Source organism: Ursus americanus, chromosome 11 (assembly GCF_024610735.1).
Source record: "Ursus americanus isolate L20-20 chromosome 11, mUrsAme1.1.p, whole genome shotgun sequence".
In the NCBI taxonomy this organism is placed as follows: Eukaryota; Metazoa; Chordata; class Mammalia; order Carnivora; family Ursidae; genus Ursus; species Ursus americanus.
The window spans coordinates 44,616,921-44,632,934 of NC_142137.1; the positions used below are offsets into that span (position 1 = coordinate 44,616,921).

The following is a 16,014-nucleotide window of genomic DNA, read 5'->3' on the forward strand; positions in this document are numbered from 1 at the left end:
ACTGGAAAACAAACAAACAAACAAAACAAAACCACAGCCAAGTGCTGGCATGGATTTGGAGGAATCAGAACCCTCAGACGTGGCTGCTACGAGGAACTTAAAATAGAACAGCAGGTTCAGAAGGTGATGCGAGGAAAGGGGAATGGGGAGTAACTGCTTAGGGCATACGGGGTTTCTCCTGAGGAGACGAAATCATTCTGAGATGATAAGGACATTGTGGAACATTTTGAATATAATAAAAACCACTGAACTGCGTATTTTAAAATGGTGCCCTTTAGGTTGAGTGAATTTTATTATATTAAAAAAAAAAAAAAAGACCTCAAACCCTTTAGCTATGATTCCCTAAAACCCTCAGCCCTAGACAACCACTAATCTACTTTCCGTCGCTATAAATTTCACTATTCTGGACATTTTACATAAAAGGAATCCTGCCATATAAGGCCTTCAGTGTCTGGTTTTTTACTTGGCTTAATATTTTCAAGGTTCATTCACGTTGTAGCACGTATCGGTACTTCATTCCTTCACAGGCCCAAGTCATATTACATTTTATGGCTCTGCCACATTTTGTTTATCCATTCATCAGCTGATGGGCATTTGTGTTGCTGCTACCTTCTGGCTATTATAGATAATGCTGCTGTGAACATCTGTGAACAACTTTTTGTGTGGACACAGGTTTTCATCTCTCTTGGGCATGTACTTAAAGGGCAGACTAGCCAGACAAATGCAAGTCCTATGTTAAGGTTTTGAGAAACTGCCAAACTGTTTTCCAGAGTGGCTGCAGTATTTGACATTCCCCACCAGCAGCGCACACAGGTTCCAAACCCCTGCACATCCGACTGTGGCAAAGCCTGATGACGACAATTAAATGTTGCTCAAGAAAGAGAAATTTAAGGACCCTGAATTGGAAAGGAGAGATAGTAAAAGCAGGGATGGCCCAAATGGAAGGCTATATAAAAAGCCTCCTGTGGGGGGCACCTGGGTGGCTCAGTCAGTTAAGCGTCTGACTCTTGATTTCCACTCAGGTCATGGGCTCTGGGTACTGACCAATCCAGCCCCGCACTGGGCTCCGCACTCAGCCCAGAGTCTGCGTGTCCCTCTCCCTCTGCTTCTCCCACTGCTCACATGTGCACTCTCTCTCAAATAAAGAAGTAAAATCTTAAAAAAAAAAAAAAAAAAAAAAAAAGGCTCCTGTGGGTAGGAGAAATGGAGATGTTGGTCAACTGGTACAAAGTTTGTCATTAGTAAGTTCTGAGGATCTGATGTATAGTACGATGACTAACGTTAATAAGACCATATAGTATACTTGAAATTTGCTGAGAGTAGATCTCAAGCATTCTCTTCCACCCGCCCCCGCCCACAAAAAAGTCACCGAGGTGACGGATGTTTAATCCTCATTGTGAAAATCCTCTCACAATGTATCTGTATATCAAATCATCATGCTGTACATTTTAAATACATTACAATTTTCTCAATTATACCTCAATAAAGCGGGGGGGAGCCGAATAGGCTGGGGTGCAAGCAGTAATAGTAAAGACGAAGGACCAATATTAAGTTTCGGAGGAAAAAAATCCACAGAAGTTGATACCTAAATAGGTAGCAGATGAAGAAGAGGCATAACTGAAAAATAATACCAAACTTCTGAGCCCAGAAGACTAGGAAAGGCTGCAACATTTCGGATCTTTCAGACACAGAGAGTTTGACGTAATGGAGAAGATTACAGCAATCAAGAAAAGGAGTGATGATTAGGGAATCACCCCAGGACAGGGAGAAAATTACCCTAATTCTAGCCTTTGTTACTATTAACTGTTAACCTTATCTCCAAGAAGGGACTATTCTTGAAAGTCTGGGTAACATAATAGAGAAAAAAAGCATCTTGGAAGCCAGAATTTCCTCAAAAAAAATTTTTAAAAGGACTATTTGACTGGCAGGGCATCAAAAGGGGCTAGAACTAGATAAAAGTTCTGCATGACAAGAACAGAGTTCAGGTACTATAAAAACTCAACATGGTAGATGGAATCTACCCACTCTGGCAGGTACAGAGTCACCTATGTGTTTTTCGTGAGAAAATATTCAGAAGGAAGCCTCAGTGTCCGTGGAATGCACCACAGGAACACTGGCCACAAACTAGCTCTGCAGGACAAGATAAGTGCTGAGGACGAAGGACAGGAAGCCAGTATCAGCTCATTCAGTAATCATTTGTTCATTCAGCAAATACTTACTGTGAGCCTATTAGATGCCAGACAATTGTGAACACAGATGTGATAACTGCCTTTGTGGAGCTTATAACCTGATGGTGGAGAAAGGCAAAGAGTCAGCTGGGGAGAAGGGAGGTTATTCAGTAGGGAGGAGGAAGCCCAGTAGAAGAACGAACCACAGAAGAATGGTTACCCAAAGGAGATTATATCTACACTGAGACCCAAGAGTAGAATATGAGTGGCAACATGTACATAAGTCTGGAGAGGAGAGAAACTGGACAGATGAGCCGGGAAACCTGAGTAGTACGCTGAACTCTAGAACAGCAAGAACCTTATAAAGTAAAAGCTACATTAAAAAGGTTGGGCGGGGCACCCGGGTGGCTCAGTAGGTTAAGTGCTGGACTCTCCGTCTGGGTTCAGGTCATGATCTCTCAGTCAGATATCCACTCCCACATCACGCTCTGAGCTCAGCGTGGAGTCTGCTTTAGATTCTCCCTCCCTCTCCCTCTCTTGCATGCTCTCTCAAATAAATAAAATCTTTAAAAAAAAGGCTTGGGCTTCTTCTGAAAAGCAAAGTGGTATTATAAAAGGATAACATAAAACCTTTATTGTCAGGGTAGTCATTTTAAACAACAGATTAAATAAAAACTAGAAAAAGCAGGAAAACCAGACAGATCATGTCATACTCATCCAGACAAGACATGGTAACTATATTGTTTTTAAATAAAATATTAACAAATGCATAGTCAGTCTCCACTTCCCTCTCTTCCAAAGTGAATGCTGCCATTGTAATTTCAATTTTGAAAGTGACTTGACTGATTTATTATGGAATGGGCTGAGTTACTAAAGAATAGATCCATAAAGAACACAGAAGAGACTCAAGTTAAAAGTGACAGAGTTGGCATTTATTGCTTGGGAAGAGGTTGGTTTAAGGAAGAGTCTGAAGGCTGCTCTATACTGTGATGAGTATCAGAAAAATTTATAAACTGATTAAGAGGATTTCTGTTTGCTGTTCTTATCACATGTTTTTCAAGAAAGCACAATAAAAATAAATGGTTTGTCAATTTTTTGTCAAAGTTGAGACTTGCATTTTTTTGGCTACCAAGGTTAAAAATGGACCACGAGAGAGCTGAGCTTTATGCAACTTACCATGTCTGAAAATGGAAGGTGTCAGTGGAATGACGTGGATAAATTAAAGAAATATTCAATTAGGACAATGGTAAGTTCTGGTAACACATGAGAATTAAGGGAGAGAGAAAGAAAACAAAGATAAAGAGCAGTTAATTAGAAAGCAAAGCCATTCACTGAAATAGTTAAAGGAGGAGGTAGTAAAAGTAGTAAAAGGTTTGGAGACAAGTTAATAAATTCAATTTAAATTGAGTAACAGAAAAAAGAGGCATATAGAACAGAATAAGCCATTAGATAAAATGGAATCAGAAAAAAATTATTCAGAGGAAGACAGAAGATCGCTTCTCAGCCTTTTGGCTAAGATCAAGTGCAGAGGAAGACAGAAGAAGAAAAAGGACAGGACAAATAGAAAACAAATAGCAATATGGTCCCCCAAAACACCAATAATTGGATTAAATATAAATGATCTAAACAGACCAATTAAAAGACAAAGATTATCGGATTAAAAAAAGTAAGACCCAATTCTATGCTGTGTATAAGAAATCCACTCTAAATGCTAGGACTAGGAACAAGAGAAATGGTAAGAAGAAGCAAACTGTGATCTACAGAATTATAACAGCAAAGCGAAGAGATGGCCCTAGACCACAGAAATGAGGAGCTCTGTCTACTGCAAGAGTGGGAGAGGGGGGGAGTCTAGGAAAAATCTCATAATATTACAAATAAGTGTGGTCCATATACTATGCTTAGGGTATATAAGTAAATGTCCTGAAGGTACTTACAACCTAATCACACAAATTTTTAATTACTAAATTGTCTGAAGTATGTAATCTGTATGGTTGTAACACTCCTTTCCTACCCTTATTTCCTCTTTCCTCTTCCACCAGGTTAGTAATGTGCACCTCCATGGCTGTGTCCTTTTCCACACCCACACAAAACACAATGACAGTCAAGAGGTGGGGGGTGAGACCTTAGGAAATCTGTGCGCTGCATCAAGTATCCATTTACAGGGTCTTAACAACTAACCAAGGCTTCTTCACCTCCCCCCCACTGCGTGCCTATTGAATAAATTTAAGCTAAGATACTTTCTAATGTCTGATTCAGGTCTCATAAAATAGAAAGCTCTTGAATATCCATTTTGCCTCCTTTCGTAAATCTAATGCTATAATATTTTTGTTCTCTGACTCTCAAAATGCCTATATTCTTTAAAATAGCAATGCACAATGTTGTTTGAACTTTACCACATATGTACTTCTACCATTTTTTAAACTTTGAAATAAAATTCTCCACGAACATTGTGAGCTGTGCTGACTACGAGGAAAGGTGGGAACAATAAACTGAAGATCCAATATGCTTGGCATGTTATCTTTGTTTTGTCCCTCTGTAGAAAAAGATGGTCTTTGCAAAAGAAAAAGGTAAAAAATATTTTTTCGAGCTCTTATTTTGGGAAGACTGAAAAGTTCACATCCATGGTTGTAATTTGTTTCTCTTGGATCTAAACATACACCCACCCATTGGCTTCAGAAAAGTGCTTGGACAGAAACCTGAGACAGTGATACTTCCTGGAATTTCAATTGAAAGAAAAAAAAGAGAGAGAGAAAGAAAAGAAAAGAAGAGAAAAAAAGAGAGAAAAGTATCCTTTCCATGAAGGAATAACGAGTATCAAATAATGCAAACATTCTTTTAAATTAATACCAATCCATAAAAACATATTCTTGCACAAAATATGCATTCATTCATTCAACAAATAGTTCTAGAACTACTATTAAGAAGGTGATTTATAAAACCATTCCCCCTCTCACACACTTGATACACAATAAGATTCCATTGAATATTAAGCAAAATGGTTCAGTAAGAAAAATGTATTTACCCACAGTTTTGCAGGGCTATTCGTAGTCCCCAGAGTGTCTCCCTTCTCTTTGCTATGGACTGGCTGCCTCTCCATGTAAACAATTAGAATCTTAGGAGCAAAGAGTGCAGTCTTACACCCAAATTCCCACCGCTTAACACAGCACTTGGCATATAGTAAGGGAGCCAAAGAAACATTTGATGATGAATGAGTAATTGGACCATATTCATTTAGTATGCAGCTACAAACAAAATCCCAGTAACACACCAAAATAGACTCAGTGAAGGAATCACTCCAGATCCTTTCCTCGCTCTTCATCTGAGCTCAGTTGTCCTCTCTCTGTATGTACTTCCAAGGGTGAAATGATCATTTTTGAATTTTTAGTATCAGTTGGTCTTACTGTGAACTTATCAGCAGCTTAGGCTTATTCATCTTTGAATCCCCAGCCTGGGACACAGGAAAAGTGGGCTCTAATCTGTCTCATAATCAAGTGCAACAAATTCCAAAGATACCTGTTTAAGTCATATTCCCAAGCTTCAGATTATTATTCTGTAGTAAACACAAAGTACTTAATTGGTAACAACAAGATTTACTATCACAATCAAGTTAAATATTTGATCCTAGTCACCTGTATAATAAATAGTACCCAAAAAGGAAAATTCATAGCACTAGGTTTTACTGTACAGAAATACAAAATGAGGCCTCCTTGGGCAGGCTCCTTTAACGAACAGTAAAAGTCACCAGAATCGATACCCGGGGTAAACAGGTATTCTCCATTAAACCTGACATGTATTATTTCTAAACACAGATATCTGTAATTAGGCCTCTTTCTTAAATAATAACAATTTTTTAAAGTCGTCCAGTGGCCCTGAAGGGAGAATGAAGACCAAACTCCTCGGTATGAGCTCCTGGTTTACCACTTGCTGGCCCCAATCCAGATCTTCAGCTTGTCTTCTGCTTCTGCTCCCCTGACCTCCAGCCATACCAGCCTCCTCAACACGAAATAAATTTTCATGCTTCCGTGTCCTCATTAATGCTGACTCTCCTCTGTCTAGACTGTCTACTTCCCGTGTCTATAGTTGCAAGAAAAAAAAAAATCCAACCCAGGTTTCTAGGTAGGAGGTTAAAAATAAGCAGCTTGTGATCAAACCTAACAACAGCTCTTTTACCGATTTTTAAGCCACAGGATGCACAGAATAAAACGTGGAGTCAGGGGGAGCCCACTCAAGTTATTTGGTAGTTTATGGCGCACGCACACATCCCTGATCACCAATCACAGGGCCATGAAAGAGAAGTCCAGTAGATGGCAAACCAACTCAGCAGGGAGCCTCTCCCATTCCAACAATACCCACCAACAGAGTGACCAGGATACCAGGAATAGTGAAGTCAGACTAAAATGGGCTAAGAGTAATTCAGTCTGTCCTCTGACAAACACATGGTAGAACACCAAGGCAGTCCTCCCAATGGACAGAACCAGGGGCAGGAAGATCTGATCAGGAATCACATCTCAAAGGCAAATTATGCCTAGAGCAGTCACAGCTATAACGTATCCCATCATCTACCCCATGATCCACACAACTGATGACCTACAGAATGTCATTTATGGCTATTCGATGGGACAGGACAGGGCAAAGCATGGTCCTGGGGGAAACCTGAACAATGGGATTGACCACTGACATACAGGCTGAATGGAAATGGAACCAGAAGCATGAACATCACTGGTAGACCATGTTCTGAGACAAAGACATTGCTTATAGATGCAGTAGGTCAACAGGACTTTACATAGTCTGCCCTTGGTGAGGGAAGGACCTTTGCGATTGTACCTATAAAAGTTACACTGAAAGGATACGCAGACATTATATATTATACTTAGAGGTATAGAAAGGTGTGTGTACATACATACACATCAGACAAAAGGTGTGATATGTAGCACTCGTAACCATTCGGCATCCGCACTCAACTTTCCCTTTGTCACCATCTCCCTGACCTCTTCCTCCCACCAGAGTCAACCCCAGTCTAGGGATTTTAACTAGTTCTATTCGAACCATCTACGTTCAGCCATAATTTGGCTATCTCCCAACCTCCTCAATTTCTTTGTATCTCCTCTCATTATCCCCTATAATTCCATGTTAACCATATTAGAACATCAGAATTTAATAAATGCTTAATGAACCGACAAAATAGCACAGTTATAAGAAGAAAAATTGTTTTTGCTATATTATTTATAGATCAAAAGTAAATATTCTCCCCATTGAACCCCAGAGTAATGACAACAGGGGAGGATAGTTTTTCTCTTCTGGAGAAGAACGGGTCCCAGTATCCACCAATCCTCTGGGGGGGTTTCCTTCTACTTCCACCCCTAACTCTATAGGAATACCCATATTAAGAAAGAGTTTATTTCTGCCATTGAGTTTATTGTAATAGGATCTGCCCTGTACCAGTTGTATATGTATCTTAAAAAATAAAAACAAAACAAACAGATGGAATGGCATGACACAGGGCTTGGTATCAACATATAAAACAAGTGCAGCTGATGGCTAGACACATACAAACACTGTAATCCCTGTGCACCTCTGCCCCAGATGACAGGAGCTGGACTACAGCAGAATCAGCTCTTGTTGGAAATCAGTGAGCCAGCTGTCCAGAGGAGCCAGGGCTTCTGTGATCAGATCTTTCCTTGTTTCAAAGGCTTCTTAACAGTCCTAATACAGACTTGTTATGCTTTTATGATCCTGGAAAACATCCAAAATGATCAGCCTATCCCTTCTTGACACATGTATCTTCAAGCAATAAATGTACACGCTTCCTACTAATGGAAAACTTCCAAGTGAGTCCATATAAATGAAATGAATGACCTATGGAATCACCTTAACAAAATTAAGTACTACCAGCTTAAGAATTTACAGAGAAATGTTCACCATATTTTGCCAAGGGAGAATAGTCAGGTTTAAAAGGATAATGCTGTTGTTTTAACCCATGTGTACATATTCGCAGATAAAAGACAGGAAATGCTCAGTCCAAATGATAACAGTGGTTGTTCCTAAATGTGGACAACGAAAAATTTTTTGCTTTATTAGTATTTCTTTATATTATCCAGTTTTCTTCACTGAGAATAGGTTACCATGATTAAGGAAAAAATTTAAATAGATTAAGGTCCATTAAAATGAAAAAACATGAAGTTTCCACTCTTTAGTTCTATATTCCTGCTTTAGCAGTTTTAAAAGCAGTGCAAAATTCCCAGTAAAATTATAATAAACTGGTACCATGCCATGTGGTAGAGATTTACCTAAAACACAGAGGTACATTCATACTCTCCCTCTTTGAGCTTGGCACTGTATACAAGAAATTACTGGACTCTAAGAAGCACACGCTTTCAGACACCGTTACATCAGAGGCCTTTTTTTAAAGTTAGATTTTAACTGGATTTGAAAGAATGAAAGGAATTTCCTGAATTTTATCACGGCAATTTCCCAACAGATTTTTGCCCCCCTTCTTAATACAAGGATTAAAGCCACTTAGCAAATTAGAGCTCATTCTTGCCACTTAAAATGCTATTAAGAACATATAAATTAAGAGATCTTTGAAAAGCAATACACATCAACAAAAGGCTTAGAGCTCCGGCCCAGAATTAGTTGTTTGAACAGTCTCCTATAAAGTCAGTCAAAAAGCATCAAACATCTGAGGGCCTGAGTGCAGGAGGGATTGACTTTCCGACCACACAAGGCTATGGAGAGACAGGGAACACATATCTACATTCGATCAAGAAAGAGCCTTTCTTTGTTTTGTTATCAAATGACAAGTATCACTGTCAAGTTTTCACTACAACTTCATTAAAATACCAAGCCATACACACGCACAATTTAACACAGCACAAGGAGGACAGGGACATATTTTTCAGAACTGCAAAATGGCATCTGCAGAATGTCTCTAAGGAATGACAAAGGCACTTCTTTGGCCCCAACAAAGAGAACAATGTTTCCACTAGGACACTACAGGACTATTGCATTTCAGGACGGGGTGGGGGGGGGGCATAAAAATTAACACAAAACAGAACTGAACCAGTAGAATGACAGTCTGTAGGGAAGAATTAAAAGAAAGTATTGAGGATGCAAGTTTCACTCGTAGCACACAAAACTAAGAGTCCTTACTGTTTCAAAAACTGGGCAATTTCAAATATTAAATGTGAGAAGAAAAATTACAACTCCAAAACAGAACATAAAATTACTTCTCTCACCAACCAAATCAACTACGATTTTTAGGTTCATACACACTGTGCTTCTATAATTCACGTTGTGCCAAAGGCAGCTTAGAAACAATCCATGCCGGCGTTCTGCTGAACAATCCACACAGATCATTTCATTTCTCATGACCACTCAGAAATGTAGTATCAATGCCTCCGTCTTACAGATAAGGAAAGTGACTCAGTGTCACGCAGATCTGATCAATTCCAACTCTCTCCCTTATTACCTAGGACTTTGACTTTCTTCCCAAGACACTTTTACTTTAAATTGCGAGACTATCAACATCAAATAATAACCACAAGGATTAAAGACAAACAATTGTCCAAGAACTCTCCTAAAATAGATGGAACTAGCAGCTTAATAAATTGGGGGTGGGGGATATCGGGATAGACCCACTTTTAATCAACCAAGTAACATTTTCAAAACACTATTAAGAGAAGGGCTTAAGAAACATCTTCAGGGGGGAAAAGAAAAAAAAAAAAAACCCACCAGAATGCCAAGGACCAGGATTAATTACAAAAAGCGAGTATCTGAACATACTGGATGAAGAAAGATCATAATCAGGACCCTACGCTGATTGTTCCTCTTTTACTTGAAGTGTATGTACTTTATCTGCAGGAGATAGTATCTTAGACAACAATTTGAGGACTTTTATATTGTGGAAAAACAGTTTTAATGGTAAACAGCGGACTCTGATTAAAATAAGCAGAACCAGTAAATATGTTACCAACGGGGACATTTTTCTCATAACAATTCATTTTTCATCAATCATTAGCCCTACTTTGAATCTCTACCCAACTAATCTTCCTCAACTCCGGTTCTGATCACACCATTCATCTGTTTGGACAACCTCAGTATCTACAGAAAGAAAACCCGAATTCTTTCACGTGAAACGTAGAGTCCTCCAGGCTCTGGCTAGCGCCTCCTTTCCAACCTCTCTGCTCAGGTCCATGAGGAATTCTACTGTTGAGGGAAATCTACTCCAATCTGCAGGCTCACACTGCTGGCCTCTTCTCAAAAGTCAGTGGGCTGCAGCCCGCCTGTCATCTCCCCTACCACGGGGCCAGTCCAGCTCCCATGCTAGGACCTTGCCAAAGGCCACCCCACCACTCCCAGCTCAATGCCTCTCCTCGCTCCCCCTCTTCCCTCAGCACTTCTCCACAGGCCAGGCCCTATGCCCACAGCTCACCTACCGAATACATCTGTTACCCCTCTCTGTACCCTTCACAGCAAAAACACACCCCTATGCACAAAGTTACACTTAGTATGTTTGCGTAGAAAGAAATGAGGTTGTAAGAAAATACTTTTAAGAAATTCAAGCACCTATTTTTTCAAACAATTCCAGGTATCATAAGCTTGTTTTTCTATTATCCAACATAATCACCTTAATGATTCAATAAAGAAGGCCTAATATTAAACAACACTCTAATGGAATATTATTTTGGCACATTTATGAGAAATCTCAGACCATCTTTTAAGATTCGTGTTAGTAAAGCGTGAGGAGTGGGGGATTTACCACCTTCAGTCTGCATGATTGGTTGTCATGGATTAAGACTGGCCTAAAGGGCCATTATCTTCAAAAAGGGTATTAAATTCTAAGAAAAAAATAAATAAAAGTGGTTTCAAGTAAGTCCTATGACAATATATTTTGGAACATGCAGTTCTCCTGAACCATATAATTTTAGATATGGGAGGGACTGAAAAAATTAAGCCAATTCTTTACATCACAGATACTAGAGAATCTAAGAAATTTTAAATGGAGCGAAATGACTGAAGGATCCTTTTAGAATGTCCTGAGCAGAGGCAGAAACCTAACCTCTTGGCAAAGGATATCTGCCATGTAGTTCTCATTTGCATTAATCTGTTAAATCAACCAGGTGATGAGCTCATTTCTGAACGAATTTGCCCCTCAGCACTTTCTAAAAAGCATATTTTTCCCCAAACACACTTTCCTCTTGATATCCTCTCCCAATGCACCTCACACTGCTGAGCTCCCAACTCCCTACAGGTGTAAAAACAGTATGAAACTGTCGAGTAGTTAAAAAAACAACAGTCATGGGCATTACTATAATCTCTCCTTCGTGCACAGCATTTATCTGATGAAAGCACGGAGGATCTTCCTTTCACCGCTCCAGTTGGTACAGAAATCACAGCAGAAAGCGGGGACGAGGAATGGCTGGAAAAGAGAAGGGGCACCTGTCCAGAAAAGCAGCAGCTGTGGCAATCAGAACTGAGACCTCAGACAGGAAATTCACTACTTTATGCTTCTGGAACACACACACAAAATTGTGTAACGGTTACACAGAACTTTTAGAATATAGCTGTATAAATACAATGGAAGCTTGTCTTCCAGGAAAGCGGCCAACCCAAATACCTACCGCACACCCAAACGTGGACCAGATCTGCGCTGGTTCCTCACTGGTCATCACTCTGTACTTACTTCTGCCTGACAGCACCCTGAGCAGACAGAATTCACGGATATTCGTTCCCTTCTAGGAGAATGGCATTGTAAATAACACAAATACCTCTCATGCGGTCAAAAGAGAGCATCCAAACAAAAGCACCAACTCACATTTACCGGTAATGCTTTCACTGGGTAATCACAGAGCTCTTCAGAACTCACACCTGCAGCCCAGGTCTGCAATCAGCGCTAGCACCTTGCTCATTGGCACCGCAGAATCCAAGGACACCTGGATTAGGATAAACGCCTTAAGTCGCAGTGCTGACACAATTCAGTTCCTAACGCTTATGTCAGAGGGGGCCCAGCCCGGGGCAGGCAATAATACGACGAGTACTAGAACCCAACAGTAAACATAAGTCTCTTCTAAGTCTCTTCGGGAAGTAGAATTCCTTTTCCAATCATAAAATTCCCAGGTTATTTTACTCCTTTTGCGGAACCAAACAGGTGGAAGATAATTCCAAAAGGCCTAGAGGGTATGAGGAGCCATCATTACTTAAATTAAAAAAAAAAAAAAAAAAGACTCCAAGAGAAATAAGCTCACACTCAAGCAACACATGAAACTGCACAAGCACATTGCAACTACACATTTAAGGGACAAGAGCAGACATCAGCGCACGCGCACACTCATCGCACACGGGGTCCTTGGTCCATAAGGTGGTGTGGCTGCTTTCCAGTGCAGCTCCTGAAATGGGTCTCCTTTTGCATCACATCTTCTCTGTCCTGACACTTTCTATAGTGAACAAGTCAGGAGACAAGTCGTTGATCAAAAAGGAGATTCTTTATATTATACCAAATTAAACTTTTTGGTACACTAGAGAATAAATTAAGTACAGTATCATAAATGCAGAGCACCGTCAGGAAAGAATTTTTTTTTTTTTAATTCTGTGTCTTCCTACTTTAGCTGTTCAGGCTATGTCCATCCTATTTCTCTAGCACTTAAACTGTCATCTCTAGTCAAGTACCCCACCCACCCCAATCATTTGAAAAACTTCTGGAAAAGCACCAAAAGTATAATCAGTTTTGCCAAATGACATTCAGATTCTGTCCCCACCCTAATATTTGGCTATTTATCCTTATTTCTCGATCTCTTTCCATTCTTTCTTCTGTCCTCGTGCCCCCACCTACAAATATATCCTAGTAATTATTTCCTTTCTTCCCCACTCCCTATTTCTCAGACTTTCTACACTAAATTTCTTCATGCCTTTCATTCTGCCTTCGATTCTTCCCTCAAGATGCAGAAAGCCAAGATGTACAAAATTATTAAGTCTTCAAGATGCAGAATCTGCTGGAGACTTCCTGTGGAGGAGTTTTTCCAAGAAAAACAACAACAGAGGATTCTCCATCACCTGTTTTTTTTAGACATCCCTCCAAGTTCACTAAAGTCACTTTAGCTGTTTTGGTTTGTTCTAGATCGACGAAGGTCAAACAGAGGTGAGGGTGAGTCTGATAGCAAATCATGCTAGACTTGTTTCTTCTGTAGAGATATTCCGGCAATCGATGGTGCCAGCATGACTAATAGTTCACAGAGGTAAAAGAAGAGGCCACGTGCCCGACTTTGCCCTAAATGTGCTCGGCACCTTTTTAACAAGTCTGAGTAATAACAGTGCAAACCTAGCAGGTGCTCTGCTAGAACTGTGAAGACACAGCAAAAAAGGAGGGCAAAGAGAGAGGCAGGGAGGAAGGGGAACGACAGGACAACCTCCCCATCCTTGAGGAGCTGATAAACTAGACGCTCACACTCACAACCCCAGGAAAAGTTACCATTCATCAAACACTCGAATGTCAAGACAAACAGAAGAAAAGCCGTAAGACAGAGGGAGCAACTGCCAACGGAATGATGCCGCTGAAAATTCCTATGGGAATTCAGCAGAAGAAAGCAAATCTATTCCAGAGTAGAAGAAATTAATTAATTGTTTGGCAAAGCCACTAAAAAGTTTTAAGAGACTTACTGGTTTTAACATGGAGGAAATGAAAAAGCTTCGAATACACGGATGCTTATTCTAAATGTAAAGCCTACATTTTTAACCTCCACTCCTCTCAGGTTCACCTCAAATAACCCTAAAATAGCAGCAATTCAGCCATATCATAATGGTTTTCAAACTTCTCCAAAGTACCGGGGGCAAATTAGCTACACAGGTGTGTTTGGGTAGTTTCAAGGTTTTACTTTTTTCATATTCAGAGTTAAAGTTAGATGGATTTAATGATCTAGGGCAATGATCTCTAACGTATCCTAGAGGATAATACCTCACAAATTCTCCCCGGTAAATAAAGTGACATAGGCAGCCGGGTACAGTGAGAAGTAAATGGGAAAGGGTGGAACCAGTTCCGACTCCAGCACTGAGAGAAACAACTTTGAGCAAGTCACTTAACTTCACTTTTCTAAATTTCCTCATCTAGAAAATGGAGGAAAGAGGAGTTCTCTCTTAAAGTGCCTTACGGTTCTAAAATTCTACGTTAAAAAAAAAAACTACTTGGCATGGCAAACTGCACACAAAATGAAGCTTGGATGAAAACAGAAATCAAATCCAAATATACAGTTTGAGCCCTGAAGTCTTTATTATATAAGCTAGGAGAGGGTACAAGGATAAACACAATACTAAGTGATTATGGCTACAAGTGAGAATCAAGCTTTTATTATTTATGGTTCTCTGTATTCCAAATTTTATTCAACAAACATGTAAGTTTATCATTAAAAAGATCCAATCCCTTGAATCCAAGCTTAACATTTGGAATCCGAGCTCCTCAGCCTCTATGAAATATGCCAGAAATCAGAGTTCTCTTAGAAACATTATAATCCAGTCCTCAATGAGGGGGGCAGCAGAGGGGTGTAAACGCTCAACTTTGTTCTTCCACAGCTATTTTTCTCATCTAGTCTGAATCCCCTCCTCTGTCCCCACCCTTCCCCTTAAAAATCTCTTGGGAGTGATTGAACGCAAGTAACCTAAAACTGGAATTTCTGGGACTGTCTGCTTCTCAGAAAGCACTGTATTCTCATCTTGCTACCTCTATAGACACACACACAGAACTGAATTTCATACTTATTTTCGCAACAAAACCTCACAGGAGTCCCTAAGTATTCTTTGTAAGAAGGGAGGAGCGGGACGCGGCAGGCTGCGTAGGAAAAAAGAATTATGTGGCACCTGTGGAGGTGAGGTCATCACCAGCCACGGCTCTGAAGGGTCTCTAGAAAACAAGGTGTGGCGAGGATCCCCAAGCCCACCTAACCCTACTTCACAAAAACACAGTCCTTCCTGGCCCTAGAAAACCTTACTCACACTTGACAGCTCTTCTTAGGAAGCCCTATACTTGCAACTTTTCAGCTTTAAACATTCTGTAGAGCATGGCATCAAATACTGTCAGGACCATCTTTGGAAAGCTAAACTTAGCTGCTCTAAACTGTATTTAGTATCCGGCAGGCCTGAAAAGGACGAACTCTGCACTCCTGTCTATAGGCAGGGTATAGGGACTCCCGACTCACAACAGGCCCGACTGAAAGAAAGAACCACACATACATCCCAACTCCAAATGAAGTGATGACTTGGTTGCAAAAGGGGTGGGCACAGCGGGGAATGAGGCCAGATGTCAAAAGTGAAATCCTGGGGCACCTCGCTGGCTCGGTCAATGGAGCACATGACTCAATCTCAGGGCTGTGAGTTTGAGCCCCACCTTGGGTGTAGAGAGGACTTAAAAGTAAAATCTTTAATAAAAATAAAATAAAATAAAATTGAGAGGCAAGCCTCAATCAATCCTCGTTCTATAAAATGAGGCTAGGAAAACATAATGCATGGCTATTCATACAGATAAAAATAAAATACTGTTGGCAGAATGATGGTTGTTAACATAAACACTAAGCTAATGTTAGCTATTATTTCTTGCCCCACAGTAACAGTCATTAAACGGAATACTAACTCCTCGAGTTTACTTAAGAGCCAATGAATCTATAATGCACCTGACAGTACTTGAAAATTTAATGGCAAATTTTAACACTTCTAGGAAAATACACAAGGAGTTTTAATTACAACACATTTGCTCCCCAGAAAGAATGGGTGAGAGATGACCCTTTCTGCCACCCTCCATTCACAGTAGAAAACAAGGAAGAATCCCTATCCTGCCTCTCTTCCAGCGAGGGGCCCCACCCAGAGA

At 40.2% G+C, this 16,014-nt stretch overlaps 1 protein-coding gene across 12 annotated transcripts in view; it reads right to left on the bottom strand.

The window, feature by feature from the left end:
• Positions 1–16,014, bottom strand: part of EPB41L2 (erythrocyte membrane protein band 4.1 like 2) — a 208,470-nt gene that overhangs the window by 140,380 nt on the left and 52,076 nt on the right. The window contains exon 2 of one of the 12 annotated variants that reach the window (XM_087865486.1): positions 11,989–12,100. The exons of 10 other annotated variants lie outside the window; for them this stretch is intronic. The gene's annotated coding sequence lies outside the window, so the exon portion shown is untranslated. Of the gene's footprint in view, positions 1–11,982; positions 12,101–16,014 lie in introns of all 12 variants that reach the window. One more of the 12 variants, XM_087865485.1, reaches the window with a different exon arrangement.